The 15,795-nt window shown below is 41.5% G+C and overlaps 1 long non-coding RNA gene across 1 annotated transcript in view; it reads right to left on the reverse strand.

Moving 5' to 3' along the window:
• The window catches only part of LOC144683103 (uncharacterized), a 113,580-nt gene extending 102,214 nt beyond the window's left edge, over positions 1–11,366 (reverse strand). The window contains exon 1 of the long non-coding RNA XR_013577188.1: positions 11,232–11,366. This is a non-coding gene — a long non-coding RNA (uncharacterized LOC144683103). The remainder of the gene's footprint in view (positions 1–11,231) is intronic.
• Positions 11,367–15,795: the final 4,429 nt, after the last annotated feature.

Below are 15,795 nucleotides of genomic sequence, written 5' to 3' on the forward strand. Positions count from 1 at the left end.
TGGGAGCCCCCACTGGATTTCAGATGAACCCAGTAGATTTGCCAGTTCATCGGTCGCTTCCAGTAAAATCCATGTGTTCCACGCCAGATCGTGTCAGTTCAGGCTCGTTCAGGCTTGAACTGGTCTGAACTGTTTCCCCCTTCTGGGGTCTCCTGCTTCCAGCTGCCTCCGACCTCCCACTCCCTCCATGCTCTTGCTCCTGTTGTGGTTCTGCTCTCTCTGTGCCCTTGCTCTCTCTCCCTCTACTCTTTTTAAATTGCTGTTTTCAAAAGCTGCTGCTCTCTGCATAATCTATTCACCCCATGTTCCTGTTCTTGTTCTGCTTGACTCCCACATTGGCCTTGCTGCTCCTCTACTCCTCTTGTGCTCTCTCCAGGTTCCTTTTCTCTGCATGTTCCTGTTCTCTCCAGCCTTCCCCTCTCTATCTTTGCTCTGCTCTTTCTGGGCTTCTGTTCTCTCCATGACCATGCTTTCTCAATATTGCTCTGTCCATGTTCCTAATTTCTCTGTGCTGTGCTTCCACAGTTCTCCTGATCTTCTTTTGCTCTCCTAGTGCTTCTCGGATCTTGCTCTCTCTCCGGGCTCCTGCTCTCTCTGTGCTCCTGCTCTCTCTCTGTTCCCCCTCTCACTTGGCCCCTGCTCTCTCTCTCTGGGCTCCTGCTCTCTCTCTCTCTCTGCAGTTGCGCTCTCTCTCTCCTCCTCCCCAAAATATTGGGGAGTTGAGGGCTATGAGGAGGTGGCATGAAAGGGGAGTTGAGGCCTGGGACAGATCACCATTATCTTATTGAATGCTGGGGGAGGGAGGCAGGCTTGAGGGGCTGAGTGGTTTACTCCTGCTCCTATTTCTTATGTTTTTATGTCTTGCTCTTTCTCTCTGTGCTCCTGCTCCCTCTCTCTCTGTGGTCCTGCTCTCTCTCTCTCTGTATTGGTCATAACATACTGCTCTCACTCTATGCTCTTGCTCTCTCTCTCTCCCTCTGCTCCAGCTCTGTCTCTGTGGTCCTGCTCTCTCTGCTCCTACTTTCTCTCCCTCCTGCCACTCACTCTGTGCTCCTGCTCTCTATCTCTGCTTCTGCCCTCTCTCTCTCTCTGCCTCTGCTCTCTCTCCCTCTGCTCCTGCTCTTTCTCTGATCCTGCTCTCTCTCTCTCTCTGCTCCTGCTCTTACTCTGTGCTCTTGCTGCCTCTCTCTCCCTCTGCTTCAGCTCTGTCTCTCTGCTCCTGCTCTCTCCCTTTCTGCTCCTGCTCTCTGTCTGTGTTCCGGCTCTCTCTCTTTGCTCCAGCTCTATCTCTCTCTCATAGACTCATAGACGTTTACAGCACAGAAGGTGGCCATTCAGCCCATCATGTCCACGCCGGCCAACATAGACTTGATTATACAAATCCAATTTTCCAGCGCTTGACCCATAACCCTGGAGGCTATGGCTATGCAAATGAATATCTAAATGCACTTTAATGTTATGAGAGTTTCTGACTCAACCAACCCTTCAGGCAGTGAGTTCCAGAGTCCCACCACCCTCTGGGTGAAAACATTTCTTCTCAACGCCTCTCTTAGCCTTCTACCTCTTGCCTTAAATCCATGCTCCCTAATTATTGACCCCTCTTCTAATGGAAAAAGTGCCTTCCTATCCACCCTATTTATGCCCCATATAATCTTATACATCTCTATCAGGTCCACTCTCAATCTTCGCTGCTCCAAGGAAAACAATCCAAGCCTATCTACTCTTTCCTTGTGGATCAGACCCTTCAGCCCAGGCAGCAACCTGGTAAATCTCCTCTGCACCCTCTCCAGTGTAATCACATCCTTTCCATAATGTGGTGACCAGAACTGCACGCAGTACTCCATTTGCGGCCTACCCAGCGTTTTATATAGTTCCAGCATAACCTCCCTGCTCTTCTGATCAATGCCTCAGCTAATAAAGGCATTTATACCTTCTTAACTAAGATAGAAGCAAAATATTGCAGATGCTGGAAATCTAGAACAAAAACAAAAATACCTGGAAAAACTCAACAGGTCTGACAGCATCTGCGGAGAGGGATACAGTTGACGTTTAGAGTCTGTGTGACGCTTCATCAGAACTAAAAAATATAGAAATTTAGTTCTGATGAAGGATCATACGGACTCAAAACATCAACTGTATCCCTCTCCGCAGATATTGTCAGAATGCTGAGTTTTCCCAGGTATTTTTGATTTTGCCTTCTTAACTACCTTATCTACCTGCCCTGCTACCTTCCGGGATCTGTGGATATGCACACCAAGGTCCCTTTGATCTTCAGTACTTTCCAGGGTCCTACCCTCTCTGCTCCTGCTCTATCTCTCTGTATCCTGCTTCCTCTCTGGGCTCCTTTTCTCTCTCTCTGGATTCCTGCTCTCTCTCTTTTCCTGCTCCATCTCTCTCTGCTCCTGCTCTCTCTCTCTCTCTCTCTGCTTCAGCTCTCTCTGCTCCTGCTCTTGCTCTGCGCTCCCACTCTCTCTGGGCTCTTGCTGTCTCCGAGCTCCTGTTCTCTCTCTGAGGTCCTGCCCTCTCTCTATGCTCCTGCTCTCTTTCTCTCTGCTCCAGCTCTCTCTCTCTCTGCTCCTGCCCTCTCTGTTCTTGCTCTCTCTGCTACTGCTCTCTCTATCTCTGCTCCTGTCCTCTCTGCTTTTATTCTCTCTGATCCCGCTCTCTCTCTCTCTGCTCCTGCTCTCTCTCTCTGCTCCTGCCCTCTCTGTTCTTGCTCTCTCTGCTATTGCTCTCTCTATCTCTGCTCCTGCCCTCTCTGCTCTCATTCTTTCTGCTCCTGCTCTATCTCTCTGCTCTCTCTCTCTCTCTCTGCCCCTGCTCTCTCTCTGCTCCTGCTTCTGCTATCTCTGATCCCGCTCTCTCTCTGCTTCTGTGTCATGAAACTATTAATGTATATAGTATTTTGGAAAATATTTTTATTTTAAAATAGAGGTTTAGCCTGTGGGTGTGTCTGAATTGGATTAAAGTCAGCAAGTCTGGGTGCTTTGATGTGTACTAGTTTTGATATGTAAGAGAGACAGTGTGTATTTGCATTTTTTGAATAGAGCATTCAAGAAGTGGGGTGAACACTTGATGCCTGTCTAGCAGCTACCAAGCAGTATGTTTATATTACTGATAAAATTGGTACAATGAAAGGGGTTTCTTGTTAAAAGGTGAAGTTCAAAGAGGCTGGTTAGACAATGAGAATTTGAATTCAATCAGTGGTGGTTGGTATAACTTCAGCAGTTTTTGGGTGTGCAGAGCAAAGGAAATGTGAAATCAAAGGGCAGCTATAAGCCTCCAACTGTCTCACCAGCAACCAAAGTGAAAGAGCCGCATTTTGAATTTATAAGGTGGAAATGCTTTGCCTGGTGTTTGGTTAAGTCTTAGGGTTGCTGTTGCCTTAATGGAGAATAGCTTGGGAATTTGTTAAAATTTATGATAATAGTAATTTGTAGCCATGTCTTTAACCTTTGTAAATTAATACAATGTTTCATTTAGTTTAATGTAAAACTTCTGGTCTGATTCCTGAATTTAGATTTGCATCTCAAACATAACACTTAAAATTATAGGTTATGACAGTTGTTTAAAGTTTCCCTCTGGGATTTTTAAATGACTCCTCCTTACCAACTGCTTCAGTCATAACAATTGGGGGCTGTGTCGGGATAAACTATATTTCTAATTCCGCGATTGGTTAGGAATTGGTGAATCGTAAAGCTTACGAGTATGAGAGGCACTTTGAATTCAGGAGTTGCTGAGGTATTTTAGAAGTGGTGAGACTGCAAGCTGGCTTTGGCAATTGCTAAGACTTGTCTGGGAGTAGAAGAAATAACTCTGATTGGGTTGGAGAAAATAACCAAAAGCAAGTTAACAGAGTTGACAGATAAGTTAAAATTGGGGTTACCTGCAGGAGCTAGGAAATCAGATTTGGTTAAAAATATAACACAGCATCTATAGTTGCAAGTGAAACCTGACACTAATGAGTCACAGCTGGAGGTAGTGAGAATCCAGTTACAAATGAAGGAGCTTGAATTTGAACAAGCAAAGGAACTGAAGAAGCTTGAATTTGAATAAGCAAGGGAATTAGCAATTGTCAGGATGGATAAGGAGGAAAGAGAAAGAGAGCGAGAAAGAGAATTCCAACTGATAATGTTGTCAGTTAGAAAAGAGATGTCAGTGGATGAGGAAGGATTTATCTCTAGAGTAGAACCCAGTGGGGAGATGTTTAAATTTTTACAAGCTCTCCCAAAGTTTGAGGGAAAAAATATTGAAGCATTCTATATTTCATTTGCAAAGCTAGCTAAACAGATGAAATGGCCACAGGAAAACTGGATATTATTATTACAGTCTAAGTTGTTAGGTAGGGCACATGAGGTATATGCTATGCTTTCCTAAGAAATGCTGGTGAATTATGATGTGGTGAAGAAAGCTATTTTGAGTGCATATGAGTTGGTTCTGGAAGAATACAGGCAAACATTTAGGAAGATGAGAAAACAGCCTGGGCAAATTTATATTGAGTTTGAAAGAGTAAAACAAAATAATTTTGACTGGTGGATATGGGCATTAAAAATAGAGACAACCTGTTTAGCTCTTAGGGAAGTCATTCTTTTGGAAGAATTTAAAGATTCAATCCCTTCGGTAGTGAGAACTCATGTGGAGGAACAGAGGATTGATTCTGTAAGACAAGCAGCAGAGATAGCTGATGATTATGAGTTAGTTCATAGAGATAAACCTTTTTTCCATCACCCTTTCAAATTGGAAAAGGATAAAAAGTGGGAAGGTGAAAGGAAGGCAGGTAGTCAGGGAAGAGAAGGAGTAGCTGGAAGTTCCCAGGGAGTTTTTTTCTCAGAACAAAAAGGAAGGTGCTGAAGGTAGAAGTGACATTCAAAAATTGAGGTGTTTTCATTGTAATAAAGTGAGGCACACAAAGTCAGTGTGTTGGAGTCTGCAGGAAAAATCTGTTGGAATTATTGGGGTACAGAAAAGCTCTGGAAGTAAAAGTACTGTGGGTTCTGAGGTTCAGGCACAGGAGAAACCAGTGGTTTGTGTACAGGTGAAACAGGGAGAATCAGTGAAAGGTAAAGAAGTGGGTTTGTGTTCACAGTTTACTCAAGAGAATTCTGAAGAACAGGTTGCAGAAATATTTAAAGACTTTGTATGTGAAGGGAAAGTCTTTCCATCTGTATAGGGTGGAGTAGGTAAAGATGTTAAAATTTTAAGAGAAACAGGGGCTAGTCAATTCTTAATGTTGTGGGATAGTGATATTTGTTGTTCAGAGGGAGTGGTAATAATAAGTGGGGTTCATGGAGATGCTAAATCGATTCCATTGTGGAAGGTAGATTTAAAGAACAGGTGGAAGACAGGTGAAGTTATAGTTGGAGAGGTGGAAAAATTGCCCATTGCAGGGGTTCAATTTATTCTGGGTAATGATATAGCTGGATTGCAATTGTGGGTGATGCCTGTGGTAGTTGAGCAGCCTATAAAGTCTTTTCAACAGAAGTGCTACAGAAGGAACATCCTGGATTGTTTCCTGATTGTGTTATAATGAGATCAAAGGCCCATAGGGAAGAACAAAATAAATAAGGTGAGCAGGCAGTTCAAAGGCAAGAAGAAGTTGTCAAAATCCAATTAGCTGGCACTGTGTTTGATAACATTGTTCAGGAGGAAGGAATGCAGGATAGTTCAGTTGAAGTGTTTAACTCAAAGAGGTTGGTGGAGTTACAAAAAATGATTTGCAATTAAAACATTTATGTCAGAAACCTTATTCAAAAACCAAAGTAAAATGTATTCCAGTATATTATTATCTTTGGAAAGGTATTTTAATGAGAAAGTGGCAGTCAGATCATGTCTCAGCAAATGAAAGCTGGAGGTACATCAGATTGTTATCCCAAAAGGGTACAGAAATGTGACTCTGAGGATTGCTCATGAAATTCCAATGGGATGACATTTAGGAATTAGGAAAACACAGGAAAAGATACAGAAGTTTTTTTTGGCCAGGATTTCATAGGGATGTAGCCAAATTCTGTAGAATCTGTCATATATGTAAAGTAACAGGAAAACCACAAGCAGTGATTAAGACAGTATCTTTAATCCCAATAACATCATTTGAAGAACCTTTTACCAGGGTCATGATTGATCGCGTTAGGACCCATCCCTAAGACTAAAAGTGGAAACCAATATTTATTGACAACAATGGATGTATCTACCAAGTTTCCTGAAGCAATGCCTTTAAGAAATATTGCAACTAAGAAGATTGTGGAGGAGCTAATTAAATTTTTTTTACAAGATATGGTTTACCTAAAGAAATGCAATCAGGTCAGGGGTCAAATTTCATGTCAAAGCTATTTAAGGAAGTAATGAACAGTTTGGGGATAAAGCAGTTTAATTCAACAACTTATCATCCGGAGTCACAAGGAGCTTTGAAAAGATGGCATCAAACTTTAAAAACTATGATAAGAGCATACTGTCAGGATTATGCACAGGATTGGGATGCAGGAATTCCATTTTTGTTATTTGCTATTAGAGACGCTCTTAATGCATTAACTGGTTTTAGCCCTTTTGAACTAGTTTATGGTCATGAGGTAACGGGACCACTGAAATTGATTCAGAAGAATTGGGTGGGTAAAAATTCAGAAACTACTCTCCTGGAAAGATTGAACAGAGCATGTGAGTTGGCAAGGGAACATTTAAAGATCTCACAGCAAGTGATGAAAGTGAAAGCAGGTAAGAAGGCTAACATCTGCAGTTTTGTTTCTGGAGAACAAGTACTAGTTTTGTTGCCAGTACTAGGTGATTCATTAAATGCAGGATTTAGTGGGCCTTACACGACTGAAAAAAATTGAATGAAGTAAATTATTTAATAAATACTCCAGATAGAAGAAAGAAGCAGAGGGTGTGTCATGTAAATATGCTTAAAAAGTACTCTGACAGGGAAGAGGAACAGAAAGAGGTATTAGTGATTGTGGATGATGAGAAAGAGGTAAAAGTGCAGGACTCTGAAATTGATTTTCCTCTAATCTAATTGGATAATAGATAAGAGCCCATGGTGTTAGAGGCAAGGTACTAGCATGGATAGAAGATTGGCTGTCTGGCAGGAGGCAGAGAGTGGGGATAAGGGGGTCCTTCTCAGGATGGCGGCCGGTGACTAGTGGAGTTCCGCAGGGGTCAGTGTTGGGACCACAACTTTTCACTTTATACATTAGATCTAGATGAAGGAACTGAGGGCATCCTGGCTAAGTTTGCAGATGATACAAAGATAGGTGGAGGGACAGGTAGTATTGAGGAGGCGGGGAGGCTGCAGAAGGATTTGGACAGGTTAGGAGAATGGGCAAAGAAGTGGCAGATGGAATACAACGTGGGGAAGTGTGAGATCATGCACTTTGGTAGGAAGAATAGAGGCATAGACTATTTTCTAATTGGGGAGAGAATTCAGAAACCTGGAGTGCAAAGGGACTTGGGAGTCCTAGTCCAGGATTCTCTTAAGGTTAACTTGCAGGTTGAGTCAGTAGTTAGGAAGGCAAATGCAATGTTGGCATTTATTTCGAGAGGACTAGAATATAAAAGCAGGGATGTGCTGCTGAGGCTTTATAAGGCTCTGGTCAGACCACATTTAAAATATTGTGAGCAATTTTGGGCCCCGTATCTCAGGAAGGATGTTCTGGCCCTGGAGAGGGTCCAGAGGAGGTTCACGAGAACGATCCCAGGAATGAAAGGCTTAACATATGAGGAACGTTTGAGGATTCTGGGTCTATACTCGATGGAGTTTAGAAGGATGAGGGGGGATCTGATTGAAACTTACAGAATACTGAAAGGCCTGGATAGAGTGGACGTGGGGAAGATGTTTCTATTAGTAGGAGAGACTAGGACCCGAGGGCACAGCCTGAGAGTAAAGGGAAGACCTTTTAGAACAGAGATGAGGAGAAACTTCTTTAGCCAGAGAGTGGTGAATCTATGGAATTCAATGCCACAGAAGGCTGTGGAGGCCAGGTCATTGAGTGTATTTAAGACCGAGATAGATAGGTTCTTGATTGGTAAGGGGATCAAAGGTTACGGGGAGAAGGCGGGAGAATGGGGTTGAGAAACTTATCAGCCATGATTGAATGGCGGAGCAGACTCGATGGGCCGAAGGGCCTAATTTCTGCTCCTATGTCTTATGGTCTTACAATGCGGGGGTGCTTGAAAATTTAAATGAAATATTGAGTTACCTTCCAAGCAAGTGTCAAAGTGATTTGGAAATGCTATTGCAGTGACGTAAATCTCTTTGTGGAAATAAGTTGGGAAAGACACATTCAGCTTTACATGATGTATGTATAGAAATTCATCTTTAATAAGGCAACAGCCTTATAGATTAAATCCAGCAAAGTTATCACAAATATAAAAATAATTTGATTTCATGCTTCAAAATGATATCATTGTCTAGTTGCAGTAACTGAAGTTTGCCTGTTGCACTGGTACCGCAACCAGATAGAACACAGAGACTGTGTGTGGACTATCGAAAGCTGAATGCGGTGACAAAAGCGGAATCATATCCCACACCATGGTTGAAGGATTGCATTGAGAAAGTGGGACAATCGAAATTTATCACAAAGATTGACTTGCTAAAAGGATATTGGCAGGTATCATTGCCGGAGAGGGCAAAGGAGATATCAGTTTTCCTAATGCCAAGTGGACTATATCAGTTAAAGTCATGCCATTTGATATGAAGAATGCACCTGCAATATTTCAAAGACTGGCAAACAAAGTAATTGCAGGTTTAAGCAATTGTGCTGTTTATATTGATGATCTAATTGTTTTCAGTCAGACGTGGGAGGAGCATTTACAGCATCTGGAAGAATTATTTACTCAACCACAAGATGCTAATTTGGTGATGAGCTTGGCTAAAAGTGAATTTGCAAGTTACATACCATTGGACATGGTAAGGTGGCTCCGAGAGAAGCGAAATTCAAGGCTATCGTGGATTTCCCAGTGCCTACAAATAAACGAGAAGTTTTGAGATTTCTGAGCATGAGTGCATTTTACTGGAAATTTGTACCAAATTTTAGCAAAGTGGTTGCTCCACTGACTGAACTATTAAAAAAGAACAAAAAGTTTCAATGGACACTGGAGTGTCAAAAGTCATTCGATAGTTTGGAAACTGTATTAACTACAACATCAGTGTTGGCTGTCCCCAATTATGCCAAGCAATTCAAGTTGGCCATAGAAGCAAGCAATATAAGCATTGGGGCTGTACTGTTACAAGAAGGTGACACTGGAATTGAAAAACCGATAGTGTATTTTTCATAGAAGCTGAATGTACAGCAGATAAAATATTCAATGATCGAAAAAGAGACTTTGAGTTTGGTGTTAGCATTGCAGCATATTGAAATTTATGTTGCAAACAATTCATCAGAAACAATCGTTTACACAGACCATAATCCTTTGAAGTTTTTGGACAAATTTTGAGACAAAAGTGCAAGGCTTTTCAGATGGAGTCTATAATTACAACTGTTTAATCTACATATTAGACATATTGCAGGAAGAGAAAATCTGTTCACAGATGCATTATCAAGAGTTTGAAGCTTAAAGGAAAATAGGACATTTAAAAAAAAAACCTGGACACTGAGCTGGAGTGATTTCTGTTGATACCAAGGACATGTGTATATATATTGTTATGTCAATGCATGCATCTGGTAATGTAATAGTGTAATGAGTATAGCAGATAGTGTGAGATGGGTTATTAAAATGAAGCCATCTTTTAGAATTATGACAGTTCATTTTCTGATAAGGAGGGGGATGTCATGAAGCTATTAATGTATATAATATTTTGGAAAATATTTTTCTTTTAAAATAGAGGTTTTAGTCTGTGGTGTGTTTTAATTGGGTTAAAGACAGCTAGTCTGGGTGCTTTGATGTGTACTAGTTTTGATATTTAAGAGAGATAGCGTGCATTTGCATTTTTTGAATAGAGTATTCAAGAAGTGGGGTGAAAACTTGACATCTATCTAGCAGATACCGAGCAATATGTTTATATTACTAATAAAATTGATACTATGAAAGGGGTTTCATTGTTAAAAGGTGAAGTTCAAAGAGACTGATGAGACAAGGAGAATTCGAATTCAATCAGTGGTGGTAGGTTTAACTTTAGCAGTTTTCGGGTGTGCAGAGCAGAGGCAATATAAGATCAAAAGGCAGCTGCAACCCTCCAACTGTCTCCACAGGAACCAAAGTGAAAGAATCTCATTTTTAATTCATAAGGTGAAAATGCTTTGCCTGGTGTTTGGTTACGTCTATGGGTTGCTGTTGCCATAATGGAGATTAGTTTGGGAATTTGTTATAAGTTATGATATTAGTAATTTGTAGCCATGTGATAATATTATTTAATCCTTTACTTAAATGACCCTTGGCCCTGAATATTGCTGCTTTCTTTGTGGCCACAACCTCCAATGAAATTTCCAGGCTTTGTTAGTACTGGGAGTTCCAGCATCTATCCTACTTATCCATGATTTATACTTAACCTTGTCCTAGCTTTTGTTTTCTTAATCTGCATTTGAAAAGATTGAATTCACATGCAGTAAAAATCTGAAAAACACAAACACCTATCCTACTTTATAAGTCAGTTTTACAAATTTTGGGTCTACCAGGGTGCCTTTCTCATTCAGTAACATCAGTGCCACTTGAAAGTGGATCTCAAATCCCTTATTTGCTGGAGTAGACTTATATTGGCTAAAATCTACCATATAAGATAATGTAACACAGAAGTGTAATAATAGGACCGCTTTGTCATCTGAATGAGATATTTGTGTTTTTAACATATGTACCACATGTGAATTCAATCTTTTCAAGTGCAGATTAGGAAAAGAAAAGGTGAGACAAGAGGTTAAATATATATCATGGATATGAAGATGCTTTATTTCACAGCAAGGAAACATACAAGAAATTATTCTAATCAGGCACACTTAATTCAATCAGTATGACTCATCTTCATGCCTGATACAATTATACTTCCCCTTTTAGTTGTCTTGTTTGACTTAAACAAAGTCACAGCATCTAACCAGCTACATTCTCCCACTGAGTTTGGTCAAAGCTTACCATTGCAGCTTTCTGTTTAAAAATCTGGCTGATTGTTTGTTCTATCTCTGTTTTTAAACTGTACTCATTGGCAAAAGGGAAAGGTTCTTTAAAAAAAATGCATTAATCACACCAGTTACAGCCTTATTTTACAGCCTTGCTCTTGAGTTTTGAAATGAAGATATAAAATCCTTTTCGCTTACCTGACGATGATTTCTCTGGTGCCTGCCCTTCTCGCTGCTTTCCAGCAATCTTGCCCTTAGTGCTGGGAATTGATAAGAAATAAAAAAAGGTTGTCAGTAAGGAGCTAATTGCTAACAATTGATGTTAGATATCTGGGGGTGTCATTCACCCAAATTGATTGGTTAGACTGAAAGATATCAGGTTGTCTTGGTTGGAGCAGAGAGGTTGGATGACAGAGCAGGGAAGAGTCAGAAGTAAGCCATTCAGCCCAAGAATCCTGTTCTGCAGCTCAATTGGATCATGGCAGATCTATAGCACCTCAATTTTTCCACATTTGATCCACATCCCCTTGATACCACTACCCAACAGAACTCTATCAACCTCAGTCTTGAAAATTTCAATTGATCTCGGTATCCTTTTGTGGGAGTGAGAGCCGGATTTCCAAAACCTTATATTATGTAAAACCATTATTAAAATAAAGGGAAGATCACTGAAAATAAATTTGGAAAGTAACACTGTCAACAGAAAGAGGAAAAAAAGCAAAGGTAAAGAAGAGCATTATGGGGTGAAGCGCTAAGAATGAAAGACTTGTGTGTGTTAAGTTTGTTTTTGTTAAACTGGATGGTTCAATGTATAGAAAGATGATTACTTCTATCTACTGTCAAATGCAGAGCCAGTTTCACAGAAGCACTCTTCACATTAAACAGTTCAGTTTGAGTATCTCTGTATAACTCTGGAATATTAATACCAAAAGCAATGAAACAAGCTTGGTAGATGTGTGTGGGGAGATCAACAGTCAAGGGGAGTCAGGCGTGGGTGCAGCTGTGATGAAATCCCCAAAAGGTGGCATTGGTTTAGGAAGCTGACATTATCCTACTCATTTGTGAATTTTACCTGGGGCCTGTTCTGAGGTGAGCAGGGAACACTCACGCAGCTGTCAGGAAACTAATAAAAATATTCAAAGAGCTCATTAAGTGTGATTTTAACCCTGCATTCTGGTTTCAACAGCCTGTGCGCAGGTTCCACAATCTCTCTGCATCTCACCAGGTTGGCTTTTTGAAATTGCCTAACTGGGAAGGCTATAGAGACTGAAATTGACAAGTTTGTGGTTAGCCACAGTGTAACTTAGCTTGTACTTACAGGTTTACTTCTGTCAACCTGAAATCACCACTTTAGGAGTCAATAACAACTTTTTGATATTACTTCCCAGTGCCTTGGTTTATGCTCATTACATCTCAACTTTCTTGCTGTTAGTCTTCGCTGTAGCATCAGAGCAACATATGCATCACTAGATGACCTGAGGAGCAGCAACAGGATTACCCACAGCAGCGGCATCAGGAGCACCACCAGATGCAGCTGCCTTCTCCACATACCTGCTCCACAGGACAGAGAGGATAGAGAAAGAACTCCAGCAATACCCCCAGTACAGGGTATATAGGCAGCGGGTGAGCTTCCTGAACACGATAGGGCAACAGTGCCTGAGTTGGCTCAGGCTCTCGAGGCAAGGCATGGCAGACATCTATCTGCAGGATCCTGGAAACAGCCATCCTCCCAAGATGACCAAGTGGGTATACCTTGCCTTTGGCCATCAAGGTTAACACAGCCTTGTTAACCTCCCCTTCCTTCCAGGTGTCTGCCAGTGATATTTCCAGGACATCTACAGACTGCTGCCCACAAGTCCATTACCCAGGTCACTGATGCTATGTTTGCCAAGGCCACCAATATACTGACTTTGCCTTAGATGAGACCACTCAAACTCTGGGGGCTGTCAGCTATATTTCCATAGGTGCAGGGCCTGTTTGATTGTATCTGTGCAGCAATCAAGGAATCTTCTGATCAATCGGATATCCTTATGAATTGGCAAGCTTTCCATTCCCTTAATGTCCAGCTAATGTATGACCACAGCAAGTCAATCACCACCAGATATTGAGGGAGCTGCCATGACTCCTTCATCCTTCACCAATCAACATCTGCCACACATCGTGTATACAGGTCCAGGTCACCCTACCCCTGCTGCTGTCTCCAGCGATGCCTGCTTTGTTAGGCTGGTTGGTCTTGTCCTCCCATCATCAAGGAAGAGGACTTCTCCTTAGCCCTCACCACCTCCATCATATCCTCCAGGGAAGCATCTGAGACTGTGGGGGCTGGTGGGGGCAGGGAGGGGGGGCAGCCTTCCCCTGTTTTCCTTCAAATCTGAAGCTTTCTAGATGCTTCACCAACAAAACTTCCTGCAGCCATTTAGCCCCCTGCCAGGGTCCCTTTAAATCGAGAACCTTTATGGACAGGTCTGGCATGTGATCCTGCCTGCTCCCCCTCATTGGTTGGGAAACCCAGAGGTGGGCTGCTAATCAGTTTAACAGCCAAGACCATGTCCACTCCCCCAGCAACAGTTGTTTTGGCTTAGACAAAGAGTAAAAATACTTTGTCCATGGCTGCAGCAACAATGTCAATTAAATATGCAATTAAAACCGAGCAAAACAAAGATTTTTGTTTAATTAAAAGATTAATCATGATTCATTATTTAATCTTTTCACAGCCCTAGTGAAAATATTTCAATAGCACGCCACTGGCTATGGAGCACTTTGGGACTTCCTGAAGATATGAAAGGCGCTATACAAATGCAAAAGTTTTCTTTCTTTTTTTTACTGTGTCAGCTAAAAATCTGACATTTGAGTGAACCTGTGAGTTGGAACTTGCTGAGAAGGAAATGATGCACATTTAATACAAGTAATCACCATATAAAATATATGAATGATATTATATGTAAAATAGATGGCAATCTGATTTTTTTTCGAATTTTTTTACATGCAAAATGTGAAACAATTTAAATGCATTATACCTGTTGTACTGAAGATAATTATCATTTGTCTTATGGATAATAATATAAACTAAGTGTCAAAAATATTACTTAAGTTAGAAAAGTAGATAGTGCTTTGAACAAAATCAAGTAATAAAATACTTCCAAAATGGTTCGAAATTGATTGAACTTTTGAAAATAATTGTAATGACTGGTTTCTGTGATTCAGGGAAATTGTTCACCAGAAATTTCTAAACCTCCTTAACTGTTTTAAGCAGTTGTGAAGTTGCTGCTCTGCTTATCCTAATGGATACTCATAAGCTGTATGAACATAATGGTTGGCATTTACACAGTTCAGCCCAGGCCTGATCAAATAATCACATTGGGAGAATATTTCCTTTGAGCATTCCTTACCTATTATCTGTCTTTTTGGAAAATGTTTAAGTGTGTCATTTCCAACTGTGCTGGAAATAGCAAACATCAGACATATTTCCCAGAGTGGTATCTGAGTGATGGCTGGCGTAACACCAGGGAAAATAGGGAACAAAATAGGGAAGTGTTGTTGCAACTGTACAAGGCATTGGTGAGACTGCACCTGGAGTACTGTGCACAGTTTTGGTCCCCTTACTTGAGGAAGGATGTAGTTGCACTGGAGGCGGTTCAGAGGAGGTTCACTAGATTGATTCCAGAGATGCAGGGCTTGTCTTATGAGGAGAGATTGAGCAGTTTAGGCCTATACTCGCTATAGTTTAGAAGGATGAGAGGAGATCTAATTGAGCTATATAAGATGCTAAAGGGGATAGACAAAGTAGATGTGGAGCGGATGTTTCCCCTTGTGGGGCATTCTAGAATGAGAGGCCATAGTTTTAGGCTAAGGGGTGGTAGATTTAAATCAAAGATGAGGAGGAATTACTTTTCTCAAAGGGTCGTGAATCTGTGGAATTCACTACCTCAGAGTGCAGTGGATGCTGGGCCGCAGAATAAATTTAAGGAGGAAATAGACAGATTTTTAATTAGTAATGGGTTGAAAGGTTATGGGGAGAGGGCGGGAAATTGGAGTTGAGGCCAAAATGAGATCAGCCATGTTCGTATTGAATGGCGGGAATCAAGGGGCTGAATTGCCTACTCCTGCTCCTAGTTCTTATGTTCTTATATTCAGTTTGAATATTCCACTAGTGCCCGCTGCATATTGTTCCTACTAGGAGATCCATTTTCAGGTGGGCTTCAGTCAAACATTGTATTACGGACTGAGGGGCCCAGGCTGGGTTTGTGAATCTGGAAGATCTACTCCTGTTCCTCCTAGTCCCACAATACTGAAGATAAACTCACCTTTAGGATTCACTTCAGCTGACCCCTCCCCCACCACCCCCCAACTGGCCATGACCAAAGCACATGCTAGTTCAGTTTTGAAGTGACAAATCGGGGTTCTATTGATGTCATAGCGCCCTGTTTTACATTGTAAATTTGTCTATAAGTGCCTGGCTCTGGGGGACACCCTGGTGAACATTGCTATGGTCACGGTGACAGCAGCAATATGGTGGTGGGTCATTGTCCACCATTTTGGGGTTCTACTTGTTTTATTTCCTCCAGCTAGAAGGGCTCTGACTGACCAGAGGAAACCTTCTGCAACATCGAGGCCAATTGAACACCAAAACATGCCACCATACTGTTACCAGTCACAGCTGAGCGGATGCAAGATGTTGCCAACATGTGCCATAATTACTCTATGAAAGTCAAGCTCTTAATCATGTAAGTATTATTTTATCTTTCTGCCTTTATTGATGTAC

This window comes from Cetorhinus maximus, chromosome 1 (genome assembly GCF_964194155.1).
Source record: "Cetorhinus maximus chromosome 1, sCetMax3.hap1.1, whole genome shotgun sequence".
In the NCBI taxonomy this organism is placed as follows: Eukaryota; Metazoa; Chordata; class Chondrichthyes; order Lamniformes; family Cetorhinidae; genus Cetorhinus; species Cetorhinus maximus.